This window comes from Protopterus annectens, chromosome 1.part2 (assembly GCF_019279795.1).
Source record: "Protopterus annectens isolate FY-2018-M chromosome 1.part2, PAN1.0, whole genome shotgun sequence".
In the NCBI taxonomy this organism is placed as follows: Eukaryota; Metazoa; Chordata; order Ceratodontiformes; family Protopteridae; genus Protopterus; species Protopterus annectens.
The window spans coordinates 405465121-405490750 of record NC_056727.1 but is presented as its reverse complement, the minus strand read 5'-3'; the positions used below and the strand labels follow the sequence as shown (position 1 = coordinate 405490750).

The 25630-nt window shown below is 37.5% G+C and overlaps 1 long non-coding RNA gene across 1 annotated transcript in view; it reads right to left on the bottom strand.

Annotated features, from left to right (window-relative positions):
* The window catches only part of LOC122789329, a 390132-nt gene that overhangs the window by 1831 nt on the left and 362671 nt on the right, over positions 1-25630 (bottom strand). The window lies entirely within an intron of this gene.

Genomic DNA, 25630 nt, shown 5'->3' with positions numbered 1-25630 from the left:
TCCACCAACTGCTGTGGATTTGAAACACAAAAGCATGCAATCCTGACTGCATTTTGACACACTGGTCAAAACAATAACAAACAGCTGTAACAATTTAGAGTTCAGAGTCTCAGACATTGCAATAGAATATATGGATGCACTTGACAGACATAAACACACAGAAATTCATGTTCATCGCTGGCATCTAATACATCAACATGTAAATTAGTTAGGAGTGCAGTCAATTTTAAACTAGAATGGATTATGTCATAATACTATATCATTAAAAATGTACAGATAACCTATGTATGCATTGCCAAGGATTTACACATACAACCACATTGACAAAACTGGGATATTTACAGAAACTCTGCTGATAATGGAGATATTTGTAGTAATCGAAGACCTAAGCTGTATCGGCATTAATGCACCACATACATACTGTGTGTATAAAAGCCATACTGCATAACCGAACAAGCATCTCCCATATCTGTTTTTAAATAGTAAATATGGAAATATCAAAATAAAATCAAAAATGCTCTACATGAACATTTAACCCACATGATCCAGGACACATTCAAAATGACCTATTGCTTACCACAGTGCCTTCCGTCATACACAATTACTGTGGGATATTTCTGTGGCACAATGATGGAATCCATCTTATAGTAATAGTATATGTCAGTGTTTAACTGTCTTATAGTTGCATTATGTTTTACAAAATCTAACATATGGTAGTCATGCTGACTTATGTTGCTGTTACATTCATGAAAGTCAGTACAACAAACATGGATATTAGATAATGTACTTTCAACAATGCAGAGCTTAATGACGTATGTATGTATGTATGTGTTTATCAGTCAGTATGCACTCATACAGTAGTATACTGTGTGATGCTCCTCAAATTGCTATGTGCAATGGAGAAATGGGGTCTGTATCATATGAGCGGATCGCACAAATTGCGAAAGCTCATAATATCGAACGTATTGGACCTCGAAGTGCTTTTTCTGAGATCGTGGTACAGTGAAGAATGGGATATTTGCCCTTTCCTCACTGTAGTGTGATCTCGGAGTTGGAATATATATTTAGCGGGGGGTGTGGGGGGCACAGTCCCCCACAATAGGAAGTTCAAGTTCCGGTACTTTCGATATTATGAGCGTTCACAATTTGTGTGATTCGCTTATATGATATAGACCCGGAGAAATGCATAGTCATCTGCAGCCTAAGTGCTATAGGTGTCAGTGAACCACAGTCATGCTAGATCGATAGAAAGCTGTACTGTATAGTAGCCAAACAAACATGTCTTCATATGTTATGCTCAATATTATCTACATAACCACCACTATTTGAAACAATCTAAAATGGGATTTGAGACCACACATAGGAGATTTGTAGTCAGTCCAGCTCATTGCATAACCAATTGAGCTAATTGACAGAACAGCTCATTATTGATTCTAAAAGGAATATTTATGGCATATCACTCACAGCTATATGTGTGATGACTGTATGAATGTACAGTCATAATCAAAGTTAATTCAGTCTGCATACACTGGCCTAATATAGTTGCAAATAACCTTAGAAGGTGTCAGCACAGAAAAGTTAACTACATCTGTATTACTATTAATCAGTACAGACACTCATTAAATACAATTAAAGCAGTCTCATAAACAGATATATCTAGCAAATACATTTATTATGATAGTATTAAGGTATGGATTATGCAATTTACTGTAGGCATCTGTGGGCTGCTGTCAGACCTCTACAATCTTCTGGTGAAGATCCTCATCATCCCTCTGATGCAGGTCATCTTAATGATGATGGACTTGCACACCGATCTGATATATCCCAGTCCATCTGCAGCACTGCCTTGCTATCCAGTTCCATAACTTGATCATGGCAAAGCTCCTGGGGTGTATGAACATCCTCTGCTCATGTCCAGGATAGACATTGAGCAGCTTGGTGGTCTCATCCTTGGTCCAATTCAGCACCCAGAAACACCACAGCCTCCTCTCAGTCAAAATCCTCAGTCTTGTAATTGAAACTTGTTCCAAAAATGCCTTGAGAAAAATGCCAACTAAAGTCACACTCAGTTTGCAGGTAGTAATGGTATGAGCAGTAAATGTATCAAAATTACATTTTAAATTTGTTGCATATAGGCTGGCATAAGACTATTGGAAGGCATTGGGCACATGTTACAGGTAGTCCTGTTTACTAATACCCATTGGGTAGATGTATGGAGAACCTTCTGGATAAGTCAAGTTATTGGTTAATGCACCAAATTTCGAGAACTTATGAGGACATATGCAGATGGGATTCCAAAATATTGAATGTTATTGAACCTCATTAATTATGTATGGCATAAATGGTACTTACAAGCTATGTGTACATAGCTGGACTCACTTTAAGGTAAAGCCAATTTACAACTGACTTCAAAGGTAAGCTGGCATTATATTTATTTAACATTTGTTGACAGGGAAAGTCCAACTTGGAACAAAGCCAATTTTCAGTGGAGGACCAGGGAGAAACACTCTAGATACATGTCTTTGTAACATGGGAGGAAACTAGAGTATTCGGAGAAAACTCACATGAATGCAGGAAAGACATGCAGACTCTGCACAGAAGGCTCCCCTAGTGAGAATCAAACCAGAGAACCTCTTGCTGTGAGCTGACAATGCAACTGGTGCACCGCTGCACTGGCCAATTATATGGATAAAAGGAAACAGCCCCAGTAAACAGTAGTCAAAGACAATTATGAAAATATATCCATAGTAATTTTTAATTGCCCTAAAATGTCTGTGGCATGCTTATTAAAGCCAAGGAGTTCTGTGGCTTTCTGTAAGTTGTGTGTTTACTGTCTATGGATATTCACTGATGCTTAGCAATACATTTACAATAAATATGGCTGCAACAAAAATATATCTTATTTAGTTTGGTTAACCTGTACTGCCTGTGGCATGCTTATAGAAAACAATGATTTCCAAGGGTTTCCATAAGTTGCATGTTCAGATACCCTCTGATGCTTAGTACCCCAGCCTGCTGTAATTCATTATTATTGTTTTTTTTTTGTTTTTGTTTTTTTTTTGCGAGTAATGCTGCGGATTCCATAGGATTTGGTAATTAATAGCTTGCTGCCTTGGAGTATAAGTATGGGCTCTGCCAAGTGCTTTTATAAAGTTGTCAGTGAAGCCCTTTGTCACAGTTAAGTTGCCTTAGGAATACAATGTGTCTTTTGGAATCCAGTGGGCATGTAATGAGTCTATGATTATCGTAATCTTAATAGATAACTGCTTAGGCTTGTTTTAGCATACTTTATTTAATCACTCCACTACTAGTGCACTCAAGTCTCCCTTTGGCATGCTTTGCTGCCCTCACCTTTCTTTTGGAATCTGTCCCATTCTGCAAAATATTTTATTTTATATTATTTTGTGTTTTATTACTATAACCACTTGGGAAATAAAAAACGTTAAAAACACTACCATGTTAAATATAAAACACGAAAGGTATGCAAATACCAGCAGTGAACCAACAAAAAGAGCTAAGCATAACATTTACAGAATGTGCAGATCCAGTGGCGGCTGGTGACTTCAAATCAAAGTGGGGCTGCAGGAGACAGCTGAATGGGTGGGGTCAATGGAAATGGGTGGGGCCAATTAGAAAGGGGAAGAGCTATGATCAAAACCACAAAAACTGTAACTTTAAATAAATACGCTACCCTGGGTGCCAAACCATCATTATGAAAGTCCAATCAAGAAAAAGGAACGTGTAGAAGAAAAAAAATATTTCAATCCACTGGTTGAATGGTAGCTTACTTAATATCTAGATGGAAACAAAAAGGTTGTGAGGCATGAAAAAATAAATTACTTTTTAAATACATTACTGGAATGCTAGTCAAAATCAAGTATAAGAAAAACAAGCAGCACTCAACTCACACCACTTCTCCTTGCACTCCAGTTCTAATTATAATTTATATTCAGCTTTATTAAAGTACCAAGTAACATGCTGAAAGTAGCAATCTCTGTGACACCCCCACTTGTAAAAAATGTTTCTTATCCAAAAAAGACCTGCTGCCTGACAACAACTATCTACTTGTTTCATGGGGAAAACATGATCAAAGTAAAAAATGAAAAGCAAAAAGGAAACAAGCTCAACATACATTGCTTAAAGGATTACTGCACAAGATATGGACCACACATGATAGACTGGCATTCTGTTTAGTTTGCAGGTAAAGCCTGTAATTAGCTCTTAAAATAATGTAATCCTGTCCTTTATTACAAATACTGTCATATGCATTTCAATACCCAAGGCCTATATGTTATCTAGTTATGTAAGTATTCTCTGCATGGCAACAACAGAAAGGTTTTCAATGTTGGCAATTCATTAACAGTATGCTTATTAAAATGTACTTGCATCTTACAATCTCAGACAAGCTTACCAGATGGTCGTTAAAGCACTGCTACTTAAACACAGAGCAACAGGCACTTTCTGAATAATAAGCATAAATTAACAGTATAAAAATATGACAGAAACCAGAACATTCTGCAAAATCAAGGACAGATGAAAAGCCATTGTAGTACTTGTGTCTACCTTGGATGGGGGGGATAGTCTGCACATTTACACTGCATAACTGTTCCTTGCCTTGCTTGGACACATCCAGAGTCACTACATGGGGGAGTGGGGTGCAACAAGTATGTCACAATTTGAAATGTCTCTGGCTGACTGCAATGGCCTTGACACATTTGTCATACCTCTCAACCTCAGAGCAAGAAATCTGGACAAAGCCATACACAGAAGTGGGACAAAGGCCCAAAAATAAGGATAATTTTTAAATATTGCTCTTATAAACTTAGAAAGATAATGGAATAGTAGGTCTTGCATTAGTATGAATTTTCTGAAGGGTATGAAATCTGAAACTGAAATGTCTGTCATTATTTTCTAACTTCAGTCTTTAATGATTTGCCACTAATTTGCCAAAAAAACACAATTTTATGAAAAATGGACCAAAAGTGTGATTCAAAAATATAAAATAGCCACACAGTACAGCTGGGAACCTGCAAAGAAGAGACACTTTTTAATATTAGTACTGCTAACTTGAGCAGCTGACAAAATAAAAGAATCTACATGCATTTCTGAAATAAAAGCAATTTATAACTGATTATTACAGTTATTTATAAATTGTAAACCCTCCATGTTTTCTTCCAAAATTGCCATTTTGTGGAGAGATTATTAGGGGAAGAGCAACATTCTAAGCCAAAATTGGGTACAGTTGCGAGGTTTGGATATGCCTAATTCTATAAAGCAATTTATTTGCACGTACCTCTCAACCTGTTAAGGCAGGAAATCTGGACAAGGCCAAATATATTGGGGGAACATATAAACAGTACTAAAAATTGCTCTTGTATAAAGTGAGATAGTTCATAGAATAATAGGTCTTGCTTTAGTATGCATTTTTCTGAAGTTTATGAAGTCTGAAACTCAGTATCTGTCATTATGTAATGACTTAATTACTAAATTATTTGACAGAAAACCACAAATTTTATGAGGAACAAACCAAAAATAAGAAGCAAAAATCTCTTCATTCTGCAAAAATCTGGACAGTTGAGAGGTATAGTTTAGCCAGGGCTGTCTGAGTTGGCTGCCCTTCTCCTCTCACAAAATCATGGTCAAATGGAGCTTCCCACCTACAGCCATTCCAATGAACCATTACTTGGCTATTTCATCCCATTTACCATAAACACTAACCAGGAAAAGCTGAAAAAAACCCATAAACACTAATGTGCATACTGCTTTACTTCTGCGATGATTTGGACTTCATTTGAAAGTTTTATTTTGCATTTTACAGCGCAAACACTGATAGATATCATATCTGCTAAACAAAGCAATGCAGTCTCACAATGAAAACAGACTTAGCATTAAAACTTCTCTGCCCTTGAAAACTTACAGTCACTAAAACAGCATTGAAACCCACATTCAAAGAAAATACATTTTGCCAGTGGCAGATTAACTTTGGGTTTGGGCTGTTTTCAAATCACAGGCCCCTTGCACACGAAACATACACTTGCTCTTTCATACACCTTCCTGATTGTATTCAATTATATTCCTTATGCAATGCAGTACAGTTTTAGAGAGTGTTTTAAATTTGTTTTGAAATTTTTCCAGTAAACAATGAAACAAAATGCATGCACCAGTAATGACAAAACTGCCCAGTTCAGAACATTTCCATCATAAAAGTCTGCTCAAACTTCTACAGTCCACCATTATCAGTACATATGCACAATCTCTGAAGTAAAAGTCATCTAAATAATTCCACATTAAAGAGATCTGTAACTAATGAAGAGGTTGCTGCTAGCAAACAACTTTGTATTTCATTGTTTCATCTACAAATAAAGTGCCTGTTACCCTTGAGGAATAAATTGCCTATCTTACAATAAAAAAATGATAAGCTAGCAATATTGCAATAGGGAATGGATGGCAAACTGATAACAGGTTCATAGTTACTAGGTATCTTCGCCAAAAAGGAGTGCAGCATCCACCCCCTTTGCACAGTACAGTATCAGCAATGCATCTATCTACTGTGGGCGTAGAACCCACAGCCTTCTGCATCAAAAGCAAGTACACCACCTATTGAGCTATTAACAAAGCAAGCAGACTCAGCATAAGCAGCACTAAACTTTTGCTCCCCTGCAGCTCTCAGCTCCTTGTAAAATCTACTCACTCAGCTGTATCTCTGAACTTTGCAACACAAAGAAACCTGGAAAAAGCCAAAGTTTATTGTGGGGGGGGGGACAAAAGCCCAAAAACCAGGGACACATTTTAAACATTGCTTGTATAATGTTGGAAAGTTGCTAGAATAAAATGCTGTGTTACCACCATACATTTCACTGCCAAGCCTTAAACCCAGGACCCTGTGCAAAACAGTCAGAGCAACATACCACTATGCCAAATCAGCTGCTTTGTGAAAGAGGAAGATGGAAACTTAAATGGCTACCATTTAGTGAAGTCAGTTCTCACCATAGCACAGCTGTCAACCTCTTAGCACAAAACACCTGAACAAAGCCAATAATGGGTGAATACAGCCCTCAAACATTCAGTGAATTCAGTTCTCACCATAGCTCTCAATCTCTTAACAAAAAACACCCGGACAAAGCCAGTAATGGGGGAATATAGCCCCCAAACATATTCAGTGAATTCAGTTGTTACCATAGCCCTCAACCTTAGCACAAAAAACCTGGATGAAGTCAATAATGGGGGAATACAATCCCAAAAATAGGGACAATTTTCAAATATCCATCTTATACACTTAGAAAATTGCTGGAATAAAAGCTTTTGTGTTACCATGCACTTTCTGAAGAATATGAAGTTTGATATTCAAATGCATATCGTTTTTAACATTTGTTAACCAGGAAAGTCTGACTTGGAACAAAAGCTAATTTTTAGCAGAGACCCAGGGAGAAACAATCCAGACAGACACATGTCTTTGTAAGATAGGAGGACACTAAAGGAAACAAACACAGGGAGGGCATACAGACTCCACAGTGAAGGCAAGGCACCCCAGCCAAGAATCAAACCAGAGAACCTGTAGGTGTTAGGCAACAATGCTACCACTGCACCAATTGCTTTGCAAGGACACAAATACAGAAACCACAGATTTTATGAGGAATAGAACAAGCATGAGGGAAAAATCTGCAATGTTTTTACAAATGGTGGTGGGTAGGGAATTCAGGCTCCTGCCACCTGGGCTCAAGGTACAGGGTTCAAGCCGTATTCTCTACCCACCACCATGTAGCAACTGGGGCATTTCACACACACACACACAAATATATTCTTCAAGAAGACAGCCTCAGTAAATTCTGCATGGACCATTTCAGCCATGCCATACACTAAAACCAATAAAATTGTATTGTTAATGATAACACAGGCAAATACAATGAGCACTAATCCATAATACAGGAAACACAAACATACGGCATTGATAAGTAAGTACACAGTAAACAATAATCTAGTAAACCTTATCAAAGTGCTACAGTAAGCTAATTTCAGCTGTAGATCCACTCCTAAGCATATACTAATGTGTGTGTGTGTTTTAGCTGAGTCATTTCTTAATTGTCAGTATTTTTTTTTTAGAATAGTTGGGGTAAAGGCATGGATAACAAGAAAGACAATAAGAGAGAAGGAAAAAGTAGAAAACTGGAGAAAATTCTGGTAGTAGGCAAGAGAAATGACAACCCTTTGGTTATTAAGCAGCTGAAAAGTTTCTTCTTAAAGTCTGAAAATCCACTCTATTAGTTTGAGAGAGAGAGACTGGCTCAGGTAACTGGAAGTAGGGTAAGGAAGGAGGGACTTCTGCTGCTGCTGAGGCCATGTTCTAAGTGTTTCTATCCTGAAATGTAGAAAACACAAAACATTGAACCTCAAAATACAGAAAAAAAGACAGAAGGCACAAAACACTGAATAGTAATGAATCACAAAACTGAACTCTTCTCTCACACTTAAAAACAACCTTTATCAGCAAACCACAGCTACAAAACTGAGATTACACATTGGCTGAATTGTGGTTCTGTTAGAGAAGGGTTTTAGTATCGTAATGTATAGGGTTAGGGCAGCAGTAGGGTTAGAGTTCATAGGATCATAGGAAATACAAGGCAACTGAGTCTTGTAATCATATATATACCTTTCCAGTACACACCCTTAGACCATGTCTCCTTTTTCAAGGAGGTCTAGTGCAGGCAAGCCAAGAGTTAATTTGTAAATACTCATCCAGTCATCCATTTTCTGTTTGAAGGAAGATAATGTACACACTGATTGATGGTAATGACATTCACTTGTCTGGGCCCATCGCTGTAGTGTTTTGTGCCTTAGACAGAACATTGTGTACCTGTTCCCTAGTGACAGTGGGGGGATTATATTTGATGGTATTTCCTGAGGGAAGGCTGGGGGGAGGGAGAGGAGTAAAGTTGGAGATGAATTTTTGAGCCAGTAGGTTTGCTATATCTTCTGGCTCAGTATAAGTGGCTCTACTAACAATGAGCTCTGCACACAATTGTGTATTGCCTTTGAGTTTGCTGACTTAGCTAAAAGAATGCCTTGTGGTTGTCCTTGGCCTTAGAGGGCAAATTTACCTCAAATTTGGCTTTGGCAGACTACATTTGTACTGAGTGTTGTTTAGTTTGATGAGAGTGCTTTTATCCTACTGGATGCTGCACTCCTAATTTTTGCCATGGTTTTCTTCCATCTGTTATACAGCCTACTGATATTGTAATTGCACCAGTTTGGCTTGTTTTTTAGATAGTTCTGTACTTACTTCTACTCACTACAGCTGGCTCTGTTAACATGATTGCAGTTTCTATTAACAGTTTCACATAGGAAGCAGTGCTCCCACCTTGTGTTTTGTTTTCTGGGATGTCCAATGGGGATATGGCCCATTTTCAGTGGAGGACAAGGTAGAAGAGCTCTAATGTAACAACACAGAAAAGCGGCCAAAGATACAACTAAATACATTCACAGCTAGGGTTAGAGTTCTGTGACAGTTCTATAACTGTGCATATAAAATGAAGTGATTGTACAATTACCTGTGTATGATACACACTTAGCTAAAAGATGTGCACATAGAATAAAAGTGATAAGCAATATATGGAAATACAGAAGGCATTGCACATGATACCACAATACGCGTAATGCTCATAAAGATAGTTATTGGTGGAAAAGCAAGTTTGATAATCCAGAGTCTGCCACTTTGTGTATGCCGATAAAATTATGAATATTAGACTTCTCACTCATTCTGAACACAACATTTTACCAGCATAAAGGCAGTCAGTTATACATCTGGTTTATTTCAGAATAACAAAAACCTGTAACAGCAGCATATACATCATAACTGTATCTTTAATCAGGAAACAGTGGGTATAATAAAATAATAAGCTTTTGCTCTCAGCTGCCGATATATTTGAGTGATGTCAACTGTATAGATACAAATTACAGATGGAACAAGTGCAAACTTATGAGAAACAAAACTACTTGATATCTTCAGGTTTCTATGGGGTATTTCCAAATTGTTACACTCCTTGCTCTGCCCTTTAGAACTGCTTGGGACCCTGTTACATATGTGATTATCATTTAGTCCTAACTCACTGAGGGGACTAAGCAGAAGGCAGTGTTTTATATAATCAGTGGTCTTGGTTAGACCTATAAAGGCTGTAACAGTGCTAGTAATACTTTTGCAAAGAACAGGTCTACCTCCTGATAACTAGTGGCTCACAACAGGATGTATCTTTGAAGTATAATCTCCTTGCTGTGAAGGATATACCAAGAATTTCAGAATTCAAGAGCAAAAGAGAAATTAAGAGTCGTGTGCATTTATTATAAATTAAGCAGAAAGCTGTGAGGAAATTTGTTGTTTGTTAAAACTGGTATCTAGCCAGCCAACTAATACAGCTGAGTTGCAGCTGAGTCCAGTAGTAACTCTGTGAACAGTTGTCACTATCCACAGAGTTTACTAGCCAAGCAGGGAATTCAGTAGACTGCTAGGCCCTTTTTCCATATCAGAGACACACACACACACACGCACACACACGCACACACACACACACACACACACACACACACACACACACACACACACACACACACACACACACACACACACACACACACACACACACACACACACACACACACACACACACACACACACACACACACACACACACACACACACACACCCTGTCCTCCATATAACGCGGATCCACTACCTGTCCTCCATAAAACACAAATCCTCTGCAGCTAAGTCCTCCACAAAACGTGAATCCTCTGCAGCCAAGTCCTCCACAAAACGGCCGCCAATACACGAATCCCCTGGCCCACACAAGGGTCTCCCTCCACAAAACGGCCGCCCGCGCATGGGTCTCCCGCGAGAGATGGCTAGTCCCACGAGAGTAGTAGGCTGGAGCCTCCATCCTGGGGGTGATGCAGTCCAGTGACCTTTTGGTCTGTGAGGTCATCACCGCACAGACCTCTTGTTTGGAAGGGTGGAGTTTCCTGCCTTTCCTATCGAGGCTGCCTAACAGAGCAGTCTGGAGCTCTGGATTGAGCATGCATGCATGCATGGAGTTCTCAGGAACCATGCACGCATGCATGGAGTACGTGAATGTTTTTTTTTTTTTTTTTAATTTTATTTTTCAATTATATTCTACAGGTGGGAGGCTGCAGGATGGGGGGCTGCAGGTTTGCAGTCCTATAGCACGAACCGCCCCTGTGCAGATCATATATCACAAAATGTTCTTGCTAAGCTACTGACAGCATATGAATATTCTAACCTAATGTCCACTGAATCCACATGAGCCATTGCCATACCAATGCTCCTACCTAAATTGGTTGCCACCTATCAATAGGAGTGTTAAACTCTTCTCAGAAATAAAAACAAGTTACAAACAACAGTAAACAATGAGCCAGATTCCAAAAGAAAGTTGCTTACAGAGCAGCACAATGAAGGAATATTTCAGTGCACCACCTACAGATATACTTTCATAAACTATGCTAAAACAAGAAAAAGTAATTATATATTCACTGTAGGATAATTACAGACTCCATACATACTTGTCAGATTCCAAAATACAGCATGCATGCCCACTGTAACTTAAATGTGACATAGTGCTTTGCAGACAACTTTATAAAAACACTCAGTGGAGGCCATATTTTCTGTATTTATACACCAGAAGCGCAATATGAGTATTACTGAATTCTGTGGAATCCACAGCATTACTCACAAAAAAAAAAAAAAAAAAAAAAATGAAACCAGCATTTAATGTTCTACAGCAGGCTGGGGTACTGCAAATCAAACAGAAAGATATAGAAATGCGTCCTGGATAGCAGGCAGCTAGACACTGAGCCAGACTACAACTAAGTCAACTGCTAAGACAGAAAATAATTAAAAGGTACCGCTTAGACAGACAACTGGTGCAGGATGTGTGTATCATGTGCCCCCTGCATGTGTATGCACATGCATTGCGAGGAAACCTCATACCTGTAGAAACCAAAGTTTGCCTGAACCTAGGTATACTGGCCTCTGGAACATTTCAGTGAAATATGTTGTAGAAGTGTCCAGACAGCTGCCAGTTGCATCCTTTCACACTTCCTGGCAGAAATGTGCAACAATGTGGATGAATACATCCACTTCCCATTTACAGTTGCAGAGTGAAGAACTGCCATGCAACATTTCTATGCCACTGCCAACTTCCCATGTGCCCTCAGTGCAACAATCTGCACCCGCATTTCTATTAAACCCCCTGGTGTACTTGAAGCATAACTTTACATGAATAGAAAGGGGTGGTCATTGCTGAATTGCCAGGTGGTGTGCTCAGAATCCACACCTGTTGATAGCATGCATGATGACATATGTGTTATCTTCTTCCCACAAACAGGTGACTGTGGTTATCCACTTGAGCCTTGGCTAATGACATCATACAGAGACCCATCAAACCCTGCTTAGGATTCACACAATAGATCACACATACTGCAGTAAGAAATACCACTGAACTTGTGTTTGCTGTGCTGAAATCAAGATTCAGACATCTGAACACAGTCAGGGTGTACTGCAATACATACCTGAAAAGGCACTACAGATGATTGCCATGTGTGCCATGCTCCATAACATATTAACAACAAAGCATAGTAGCTTGCCAGCTACAGGTGTGGGTGACCTAACCTAAGAACCCCAGATATCTGAAGTTAACATATCACAGCTATTAGGGGATGATCAGGGGGATGCAAAGGGGAGAAGAAATAGACATGGGTGATGGAGGATGTCGTAAATGTTTTAAGCAAGGTAACAACATCTGACACACACACCTTTGAGTCATGACAAGCCAGAGGTACATAAGTTATTATTGTTCATGTATTGCCCCACTACAGCTGCACAGATCACAACTAATAAAAATGACCCATGAGGAGTACACATTGAACATCATATATAACATAAGCTTTTAAGATATACCTGTATAAATGTTTATAAAAACTGAGAGAAAACATGAATGCAGGAAGACTGTTGATGAGGTACATCACTGAAGGAAAACACACAGGCACATATGTAGGATACATGAGGTGTGCACAACAGAAGTTGTCATTGGACTGGTAGGATATCATTATGAAGATTAATAGCAAGGAATGTTAACCATCAAACTGCCACTATGAAAAGAACTCTAGGTTTGTGATGTGCATGGGGAATATATCAGAAAATCCTTACCCATAACAGGGGTCATACACTAACAGTGCTGCCTCCTTGCACATGTTATCGCTGCAAGATGGGTAATTTCCAGATAATGTGTGTGCAAGCATGAACAGCATAAGTGACTGTGGCCATACAACATGCATGGAACATACATAAGTGCTGGGAGTACAGCAACATAGGTATATATAGATATGTGTGCATATTCAGTCAGATATGGGGAGACACACATGGGAACTATAAGTAAGCATGGTGATTGAAAATGAAAACAGGTACAATCAAATGCAGTCAGTGCTGGGGATTGACATGTATAGTACCATATTAAAATGCTATAGGTGACACAGGTAGGCACTCAGAGGCATAGTTGTGCATGTCTGAATGGCAAACAACAAGGAAAATGTATATACATCACCTCCATTTGTCAGCTATCAAATGATGCCAACATGAAAGCATGATCACATATTGCATTACTATTGGCAATATCATTACTAACATATGTTGCTGTCAAAAAGGTAATACATATCACAAATTAGTAACCTAGGTCAGAGAAATATATATTTCGCTGTCAAAAAGGTAATAGATATCACAAATTAGTAACCTAGGTCAGAGAAATAATCAGAAACTCCTGTGGCATCAGAAATTTGAACAAGCACATACAGATTAATTTGCCAGTGGTCATCACAACAATCGTCATTGCCATAACTTCAGAATGACACAAAATGGATCATCTGTCAGTGTCACTCTAATGCAGTCTAGGGCACCCAGTCTGATGGCTCACACTATGATTCTGGGTACCCCTGCCACATCCAGAAACACTCAGACCATGTTGCTCTACTGAGAAGCTGGATGTGGTGACACTAGCATGTGTGGACACAGTGTGATAAGGAACAGGACAGTGATGTGACCATCCAGATGTGACTGCTGGGCTCACAGTGGATTGGCCAACATCAGATGTGTGTGCACATTGCAGCACAGATATTTATGTCTGATGGCCAAGTGTGTGTTTAATGAGAGGGGGTCTGCATCTCCCAGTGGGGGGTAACATTCTTAGTGCAATTAGGACAGATAATGCCCGGTTAGTACTATGGCACTGCTCTAGTACCACTATAACAAGACTTTCAATTGAGCATGCAAAAAATAACACACACTGTTATGTTGTGCGGCCAGTGCTGCCATGACCTGTCCATGTATGCGCTCCTAATCTTCAGATAACACACATAGCTGATGTGCTACATGATTAGTGGCAGTGGCAGGTACAATGAAGATCAAATCCATCACATCGCTGTGAATGTTCATTCACCTGTAATAGAAAGCAGACACCCTTTGACATGCATCCATGGACACCAGCTACACTCTCACATATACTGCTATGGGCAGTAATGTTCTATCATATGGAAGAGTCACCATCACTACTAGACTGTACATGGGATGCCAGGTCACAGACATTATCATGTCTGGCATTTGATGTCCCAACATCATCAGAATGACCGGCCACATTTTCTCCATATCTGAGGCTACAGCATGACCCACATGGCTGTACACTTCTGGGACAGACAATAAAACCAAATCAGTGGTCTGTGTGCCTTGGGCTGTGCTTTCACAGTGAGGCACATTACACCCTACCTCAGGATCAGCGGATGGGTTATTGAAGGAAGCAGTCAATGGACATGCTATATAAAGAGAGAGAGATGACACTGGTCACATATATTCACACAGATCACATGATACACCTCAGTAATTGTCACTTTTCTTGTGTATTCAAGAGACAATAAAGCATTGTAATGGGTTCAATGTATGTATTGTACATAAACACATTGGAAACTGTAACTGGAAAGTGTATTTAAGCTAAGTGACTCACTTATTACTTCATATGCACTTGAATGTGCATCTCCATTCATGCCTGCATTCCCTCTGACTGACTGTACAAAATGGCACTGATCTTGCACATTCACAGTAACTTATATGCACATGCTATTTAGCTACAGTGGCTGACTAGATACAATATACTCAATGAACTACATCCTCCGTCTTTAATTTGTTCGACATGCAATAGGAGAATAAAACATTTTACATGCTAGATATCGCATCAACATTTGATAAACAAATCAGAACTGAAGTTCAAGTCACTGTGCATTTCGGATTGCGTCAGGAAATTCTACCAGATTTGGTCACACAAAACTTTGACTGGGTTTAGCAACAGGGACAGTCTCTGGGGATTCTTTCTCAATTGAAACTTCAGGGGATACATCAGGACCACTTGAAGAAGGTACACTGTTCTCTGGAATTGGAAAAAAGTGTAGAGTTGCTCTGAGAAATAGTGCCTCTGGCACAGGACATCTTCTGCGTCACTGTTTCAGAGACTGTAAGTATATGTCTTTGATACCTTCTGAAATCCATTCCTTTAAATTCTATGATGTAAGATATCCAGTCTTCACAAAGAATTTTGACAATACCCATTCGGTCATATCCTTTAAAAGTTTGCATTCTCACAATCTCACCTTGTCTTAATGGTCTGAGAGGTTTGCTGGACTTATCATAGTACAACTTTTGTGATTGATGTTTTTTCAAAAGTTGAGCCTTGACCATTCTGTTGTTCTTTGCACTTGATATTAACAATTGCTTACTAATCAGTAAAGTTGTTCTCATCTGTCTGGACATTAATCTCTGAGCTGGTGAATCAAGCAAGTTATCTCAGTTAATGTTTTGAGATTGAGTAAGTTAAGAAAAACATTGGTACCATTTCTCTTGGATTTCTCCAACAAACATTTTGCACTTTGAACTGCACTCTCAGCTAATCCATTGGCCTGTGGATACTCTGGGCTACTAGTAATATGAAAAAATTCCCAAGACTCAGTAAGTTTCTTAAACATCTGACTTGTAAACTGTGCACCATCGTAAGATATGACTTTGTGCAGACTACCATGGACAGAAAAAATTCTCTTCAACTTAGTAATAATTGTGCTGGACAATAAGTTAGGAAGAAGGTAAATTTCAAACCAATTTGAATAAGAGTCTATTAACACTAAATAATGCTGACTATTCCATTCGAAAATATCAGTAGCAACTGTCAACCATGGTAATTCAGGAATCTAGTTTAGCTGATGTGGTTCTTTTTGTTGGTGCTGTCTAGTACTATTGCAAATTGTACATGCTAGAGTTTCCTTCTCTAGATCTTTTGACATAGAAGGCCTAAATACTTTGCCTCTTGCCCTTCTTTTGGTTGGATCAGTGCCCAGGTGACCACGATGCAAAATTTTGATATGTTCCTGTTGTAATGGTTTAGTAATTACCACTTTAGGACCTTTCATGATGATGATTCCATCTTCCATCATGAGCTCTTCTCAGTAAGGAAAACGCTGTTGTATGTCAAGTGATAGACTGGTTTGTCGTGCTGGCCATCATTGACTGATAACATGTTTCAGCTTCTGGAGAATTGGGTTTGAAGCTGTTTAATTTCTGAGTTCATGAACATTTGATGACTCTCGGATCAATACATATTCGAATATCATCTGAGCTTTTCTTATGAGATACAACCATGGAAGATATCCATTCATTTGGTTCTTCTACTGGAATAAGGACACTTAAATTCAGCATTTTGTCAAGTTCTTTTACTTTGCCCTGCATTGCCACCGGAACATTCCTTGCTGGTCTGACAGCTAGGCTTACTGCATGGTTTAACTTCATGGAATATTTGACTGGTAGTTTGCCAAGCTCGTCTTTGAAAATATCAGCATATTCACTACAAGTATTCTGTATAAAACTATCATTGTTGTTCATTCTTAGATGGTGGATCTTTTTATTAAATGAAATCAGACCCATTCTCAAATTGTCTTTGAGGCCTAACAGAGACTGCACTTTTCTTTTGACTATGTGAAACTGCAAGTCTACCTGTTTCCAGCAGAATGGCATGTGAGAACTGCTGCACCATGAGTTTGAATTTCTTCCCCACCATAAGCAACTAGTTTTGCACACTTTGCAGAATCAAGTTTGTCACCAGCTTGTACTTTAGCAAACATCTGTGCTGATATAACATTGCACTTAGATTCAGAGTCTACTTTAAGCTCTACTTGTTTCCCATTAATTCATACAGTACAAGATATTTCACTCTTTGCTGTACTGTATTAACTGTTTCATGGACCACATAGACACCATCAACATAAAAAGTTTGCTTGCAGCTTTCTATCTGATCTACTTGCTTCTTCAGATACTCTCTTTTACTTAAATAATGCAGCACCTTAGACTTGCAAAGCCTTTTGAAATGATTCCACTTTTTACATTTGTGACATTGCTGACCAAAAGCTAAGCAATTCTCTCATTTAGGTTCATGACTACCTCCACAATTATTGCAGGTAACAATAAAGTTGCTTGCTGAGGCCCCATTTGGTTTATAGCTAAGGTCGGATGTTGCCACACCCATTGATTTATACTTCTTTTCCATCTTAACTTTGTGTTGTACACTATCAACATTTGCACTGGTGGATAGTGTATGCATGCTTTTCTTATTCTTAAGCATATTTGTGTGATTTTCTGTAATATCATGTATCTGAGAAATCTCTATGGCTTTGCTCAATGTTAAATCACTATCTTGAAGCAAAATCTTTCTCACTGCATCATTAGTAACACTGCACACAAACATGTCTTTTATCAACTCATCTCATAAATCTCCAAATCTGCAAGTTTTAGCTTTATTTCTGTCAGTAATATATGCTGCTGTAGCTTCACCAAGCTTTTGATTTCTTGTGTAAAATATGTGCCTTTCCATTGTAACGGATGGTGCAGTGGTGCAGCGGTTGCACCATCACCTCACAGCAAGAGGTTCTCCAGTTCAGTTCTTGGCTGGGGTACCTTCTGTGTGGAGTCTGCATGTCCTCCCTGTGTTCATATGTTTTTCCTCCAGGTGCTCTGGTTTCCTCCCATGTTACAAAGACATATGTCTGGAGCATTTCTCCCTGGGTCTTTGCTAAAATAGGTTTTGTTCCAAGTCGGATTTTTCCGGTAAACAAATGTTAAAATAAAATATTCATCTGAGGGTTACTCATTTCTCTCAATTTATGTTTTAAGAACTCAGGGTCTTCAGCCTGTATCACAATATGGCATTTTTTCCCCTCCCTTGCATACACAGCAGGTGCATACACAAATGAACGTTCCTCTCAATGGCTTCCAAGCCAGCTAAATTAAGAAGTATAAATGCTCTCATACATGCATCTTTATCAGAAAATGCAGCCTGTTTGAAAATATCATATTCTTGCTCAAACATTCTCCAGTTCCCTGCAATATTGTTATCAAACACCAGTGATCCAGGTCTGCAAAATCCCTCTGCCATAACGACAACATTCATTTAAATATAAGCATAGATCAGGTACTTGTAATTATGCCCCAAAACAAGCAATCTCTCTGAAATGGCTTTAATTCAACACTTTAAACACTGCAAATATTGTGAACATTCCAGAAACTTTGGATACTTCAAATAGCTTTAGTAAATGCGAAAAAGTAGTACAGTGTGAAGATATTTGGTCGTTTTAGTGCTTTTCTACATTTTAAACACTTTGGAAATTATTGCAAACATTTCTGTAATTATTTCAAATACTTTTATCATAATGCCACTATTTCGGACATTTTGTTTATCTTGGTAATTATTTTGAACATTTTGAATGCTTTGCCACTTATTCAGTGACTGAAAAAAATATTTAAATGAGTTTAAGTACCTTTGAATAACTGCTGACATGTTTGTGAGTTCATTCCTGTATATTTCTCCACTTCTAACTTTGTGCCTCATGGTTTCTAAGCCGCTTCAACTTCAGATCCCATTCTGAAACAATGTCACTTTTCTCATGTATTCAAAAGAGAAGATAAAGTGTTGCAATGGGTTCAAGACATTTATTGTACATAAGCACATCAAAAACTGTAACTGGAACATGTACTTAAACTAACTGACTCACTTATTACTTCAAACACACTCTTACGTGCATCTCCATTCATGCCTGCATTAACTCTGACTGACTGTACAAAATGGCACTGATCTTGCATGTGCTCAGTAACATATATGCATGTGTTATCTAGCTACATATATATGTATATATATATATATATATATATATATATATATATATATATATATATATATATATATATATATATATATATATATATATATATATATATATATAGTCAGTGATCTACAGTAATGACATATGGGACACCTATATGACTACAATGTTAATGGGGATATGGACTTACTGGGATACTGTGCCTGTGCATGGTGCAGGGACCCTATGTAACAGGTCGATGACATGTGCAGTACATATTGAACACATAAGATAAATGAGACTAATACAATACTAAACCCTACCAGACATGTCTTCATATGACTGCACTAACAGAGGTGATGGTTGAAATGCAACTGTCATGGGGAAAAATAGATATCAAAATATCATCATTAAGCACATAGCAGCCATTATGTAGCATTCCAACATTTGGTAAGATAATATAAACCCTTACCAAATGACGAAGGTTGATGTACAGATTGTTGGTATTCTAGGCAGGTGAACAAGAACACAGTAGTCATGAAGGGCACAGATGGGATTAACAGTAGTAATACGTATTAATGAGATGGAATGTCTTGCCAACTTCATCTTCTCTGTCTGGGGAGAATATCATCTGTTATAATGCAGATCCTGTACTATGACATGGCACATGAACGTCAACATATGGGAATGTTTCATAGTCATGAATGTAGGCAGAGGCACAGGACAACTATGGCACAGATTAACAGGATACAGACACACTTACATGACACACATTGCACATGTTATCCAGATGAACCTGAGTACAGAATGCTGCAACATGAATATCATACATCACAGCTGTACTACAAAATGATGCACCCTATAAACAAGGCATACAACTATACGTGGTCTGTCTGTATGTGCAGCTGCATGGCACATGTCTTGCGATGGTGTTACCATACATTACGATGGTAGGAAAAAATCAACATGTGAGTATACTTCACTGTCATAACAGGTGGCAGTGACACAGAAAGCTGTGGATCACAGTAGCAGTATATGGAGACACTTACTTGATGTGTGTTGCTGCTGTGCAGTTGTTTATGAACCTAAGCATTTGAAAAACCAAAACATCACACATGTTGCTGGGAGTGTCATGCATGTATAGTGTTGGTAAGATTACATGCTGTAACACCTACGTTGTGCATCCATATCATGTGCGTTTCCATGTTCACTGTGCAATTCTGCTGCTGGAATACACATATAACAATACATTAATAGTTGAGAAATAAAGATTCTTAATGAGGTAGTGTGCATGCAGCAATGTTTTGGAATTCAGGACTTAAATGTACTTCTTGGAACACCTGCTTCAATACCTCCTCCAGGTATTCAGTGATTATGAGTAAAGGTATGATATGTTGCCAGGAACACTGTTATCTCATCTGTGGAATTCAAAGATGACCTAACTCGAGTGGCATTCCTCGCCCTCTCATGAGAACATATTTTGTTAATTGCATGGATGATCATGCCAGAGGAATGTCACCAACAGGTCTCTCTGGATCTATTGTGACCTCCCACTCTACTGATCATGTTTGCAAGGCCTGTCCACCCTTTATTCCTTTGCACAGTATTTCCTGTCCATCCAAGAAGGTTGCAGGCATTCTGGCACAGAGCCTCAATTATAATTTAATTCTCTGTGCGTGAGAAATTGTCTCCCCTAGTTCTGATTGTTATATGGAAGACAATGTGATATGCACATGTTATACCTTATATGGGGCTCACATACTGACATGATGATGTTACAAGCATGTGTCACATGACTTTCTTGATTCTCGCTTACAATGCAAAGCTATGCAAAATAATGTTTTCATGTATGTTACTGTTATATATAGAAGAGCAGAGTGGATATTAAAACTATGTCTGAATATGTAATAAATGTAACAACATCATCACTTATAACAGTCCATTAAAACAGTTACATATGTCATACATGGGATTTAACCCCATGGTAGAGAATATCATAACAAGTGGAAAAAAACAACCACACACCCTTTGCTACAATGATGGTAGTTCCATAGTTACAAACACATCCAAACTTAATGAGCATATATACTCAAGAATGTCAGCTGTATGTCATATACAACTGCAGTTAGAGACACGGATCATGACAAATGTTACATCGTTATATCGTATGCAGCAGAAATATTGGAGGTTATACAGAGACAGTGAAGAAAATGCCCATTCATACTAAAATGAACTGTTATGCAGTCATGGCTATGTATCAACACAATAAACAACGAACAGTCAAAGTCATCCTCGTTGCTTCTATCAGATTAAATGTACTAACAACTATTACTATATTATGAAGCATCTGAGAGTATCTGTAAACTAGTCAGTGAACATGCAACTTACGGAAATCCTCGGAAGTCATTGGTTTCCATAAACCTGTCACACACAGTACAGGTTCACCCATTACCAACAGTTCAAAATAGAGATGAGAGAAAACCAGATATAGCAGTTCATGAAAAGAAGACAAAAGTAGCATTTATCATTGAAATTGCTACAACTTGTGATTACAGTGTCTTACATACAGAGAGACACAAGGTTATAAAATACCAAGCTTTGCAGGCACAAATGAGGGCAATGTGGAAGAAGGATACCCAGACAGTACCAACAGTAGTATGATCAATTAGTTTCATAAAAAATAATTTACAGTTATGTTTTGATATGCTACCGATGCATGTAACTCCATATGAACCGAAGGAGACAATTCTGAGCACATTACGTGTGATGTGTAGAGCACTTTTGGCTAACATCAAAGACTGAAACAATACTAATTTCATGAACTTTAATCATTCTTTATGTAATGGGTTTTTTTCCCAACATGGTATTAGAAATGCTAAAGTCTTGGAGAAATTAAACTGTATTAAACAGAAACAGAAATTAATATAGAAAAAACAACTGGTAAGTGCTTTCATCCCACCAATACAGAACTTTTATAAGTACATATTATATAAGTATTTTAACCTTATATGTGTTTAAGGGGGCATGGCTTTATGTATTCTTGTACATGTGACTATGTTAGAATCAGTTAAATACTGTTGGAGTTTATATGTCATTTGTCTGATGAAGTTCTGTACTGGTGGGAAGAAAGCGCTTACCAGTTGTTTTTTTCATTAAATTGCTTGCTATTACTAGGATCCAGTGTTTTTTTCAGCATTTCTGAGGCTGTTTGGCATTATTTGGATTTAACGTTTACACTATTTAAGTGTTGTGGGCTATCCGACACACTCGACTGCCTGGGAGTTGCGCAGTTTGTGTTTTTGTTCGTTTTCTTTTTCTTTGTTGGTTTGTGATGGCAGAAGAGACTAGTTTGGATGCCTCTATTGAGCTCTCATCTAAGGGCTCTGATTTTACTGTTCTACAGCAAGCGGTGGTGGATTTATCTAACATTGTTCAAAATTTGAACAAAAAAGTTGACTCGCTTCTTTCTACGCCCTCTAGTGATGTCAGACGTTTTCCTAACGTCTTTGGTGAAGGTACTTCAGCATCTACACAGCTTCAGCAAACCCTGAATGATGTAACTCTACAAAACAACTTACCTTCTTGTTCAATGAACAGTAATGTTCATACGGATTGTAATGTCAGCAACAGCTCTATTCCATGTGGTCAGCGTAGTACACATGTCGATCAACCATTACAAAATACTGCAGCAATACCTTTATTAAAAGACTGGTTAACAGCAACAGTTTCCTTAAATAATGGCTTAGCACAAAGGACTGAAACTGGTAACAAAAGTTTATACTTCTTATTAGAAGAGTTTGATTATTATTTAACAAAAATTAAGAGAATGCAACTAGATAACACATACTTTCATGAATGCATTAAAGAAAAAGTTGTCCCAAAGGGGTTACGCTTGTGGCGATACCCAAATGGATTAAAAGCTGACTCTGCTTTGTTTAATGAACTTACTTCATTGTTTGACCAACATGGTTATAACTACATGAATTTAATTATTAAACACAATGATACATTAATTAATTAATTGATTGAAATTGTAACCGAGTTAGACAATGCAATATGTGCACATAGATTGTATAATGATTTTAAAAATGAACATGTAAAGATTTTTAAGAATATTGATTCTCTGGCTTTAGCAATTAGAACCCGTAAGGTTAGGAAACTAAACAGAGATAAAATGGAGTATAGTAGAGGTGTAGCATATCCTAACCCACCACCTTCACAAGAATGGGGTAATACATTTAACAAACATTTTGGAAATAATTTGAATACTGCTGAAACACAACACTCACATATAGAAGATGATGAAACTTTTTTAGATTAAGAGGAATACCCTCCATTGAGACATTCAGAATGTTTAAAGAACAGGAATACCCCAATGGAGAATATGAGAGGGGAGGGGTATCAATCACCACAGTGAATAAACAATCGGTGGAACAGAGAAGGGAAAATGAATGTGAGGGGGAGACAACCTTAAAACAGAGGTTGGAACAACAGAGATTAAGTTATGACAATCTTCAGGTATTACATGATGATGTAGTTCTGCCACTCACAGCAACAGATTCTTTTGATCATATATTACCCCCTTGTTCTATAGTTTTTAACTCTTTAGGAGATTTTAATGTATATAATTTTTCAGATCTAACATGGCATACTGATTATTGTGATATCTTGGAAAAAGGTTTTATATTTGTATCCTGGCAACATAGTGACTGAGCTAATGTACTTATGGATTTGAAAGTTTTACTAGAAAATTAAATTTAAAAGTGCTATTTCAAAATTCTTTTTCTGAACAGATTTTGAACCCCCTTACCATTTTTGCCACCTATAATCCCCCATTACACCCTATGGTTTCATTATTTGAAAAAATGTGTGAACTTGATATTCGGAGTTCAACATCTAGGTACAGGTGTGTAAATATAGAAGAGTTAAAAGAAAAGCAACTTATTAATGAAATTGGTAGTTTCTTACATAAAGTGAGAATTATGAAACCAGATAAAGGGGGAGGCGCAGTTATAATGTATGTTAAGGACTATAATAAGAAGAGGGCTTACATTTTAAATGGGAACACCTATATTAAATCTTCTATTAATTAAATGGGGCATATGTAAAAATTAAAAATGAATTACGTGATTTATTTATAGAAGGATCTATTTCAATAGATGAATTGAATTACCTTACAGTTATGCATCCAAAGCTTTCAGTAATTTTTGGGCTACCGAAGTTACATAAAAATATGATGCAACCACCTATGCGTCCGATAGTAAATTCTAAAGGCAGTATTACCCAACCTGTGGCTAAATATTTAGACAGTAAATTAAATAACCTTGTATATAGTAAAAGCCATATTTGTAAAGATTTGTGGAGTTTTTTAAAAGCTATTAATGAAATTCCTTTTAAGCATTCTTATATGTTTTTGACTATAGACATTAAAGATTTATATTCCACTATCCCCCATGAAACTGAATTGGAATGGTTTGAAGAATATTTATATGTTAAGAAAGTAGATAATTTTAAGGTGTTATTATATTTACAGTTTATGGAGATGGTTTTAAAGAATAATTATATTTTATTTGAAAATGAAATATTTTTACAACAAGAAGGTGTTGCCATGGGATCTGCCTGTGGTGGCACATATGCTAATATAGTGGTAACCCAATGGGAAAGGAAATTTTTATTCCCTTCCATATTTTATTCTAATATTAAATATTACTGTGGCTTTTTAGATTATATTTTTATTTTATGGGATGGACCCTATGAGAAAATTAATGAATTTATGGTTTATATTAATTCGACAACTCAGTTTTTTAAGTTTACTCATAATGTTAATTTACAAGAGATAGCATTTTTAGATATTTTATTAATGAAAGATTACATAAACGATAAATTTATTTCAAAAATTTACAGGAAGGAGACATACTGTAACTCTTTATTACATTATACCAATAGTCACCCATTTAAGCAAAAGAAAGCTATTGTGAAGGGTCAACTTGTTCTTGCAGCACGAATGACATCCAATTTTGATGATTTCCTCACTGAGTGTGACATTTTGAAAAATATGTTTGTAAAAAGGGGATATCCTGTAAGATTTGTTACTGAGATAGTTTTAGAAGTAGTTAATAAGAGAGAAAGGATTTTTTTTACTTCATTGTTAGCTAAATGTTCACTACAGCAGGACACCAGGTTCAGTTTTATTAATACTGAATAGGACAGCAGTAACAGAAATTATAATACATCTTTTATTACTACTTACACTATGGATATTTTTGAGCTTAGAAATATTTTAAATAAAAATTGGGCTATCTTAAAACAGGATAAGAGTTTGAGACGATATGTTGGTGAGGGACCCACAATGGTTTTTAGGAGGGGTATGAACTTAAAAAATTATTTTGAAAGAACCCCCATTGCTAAA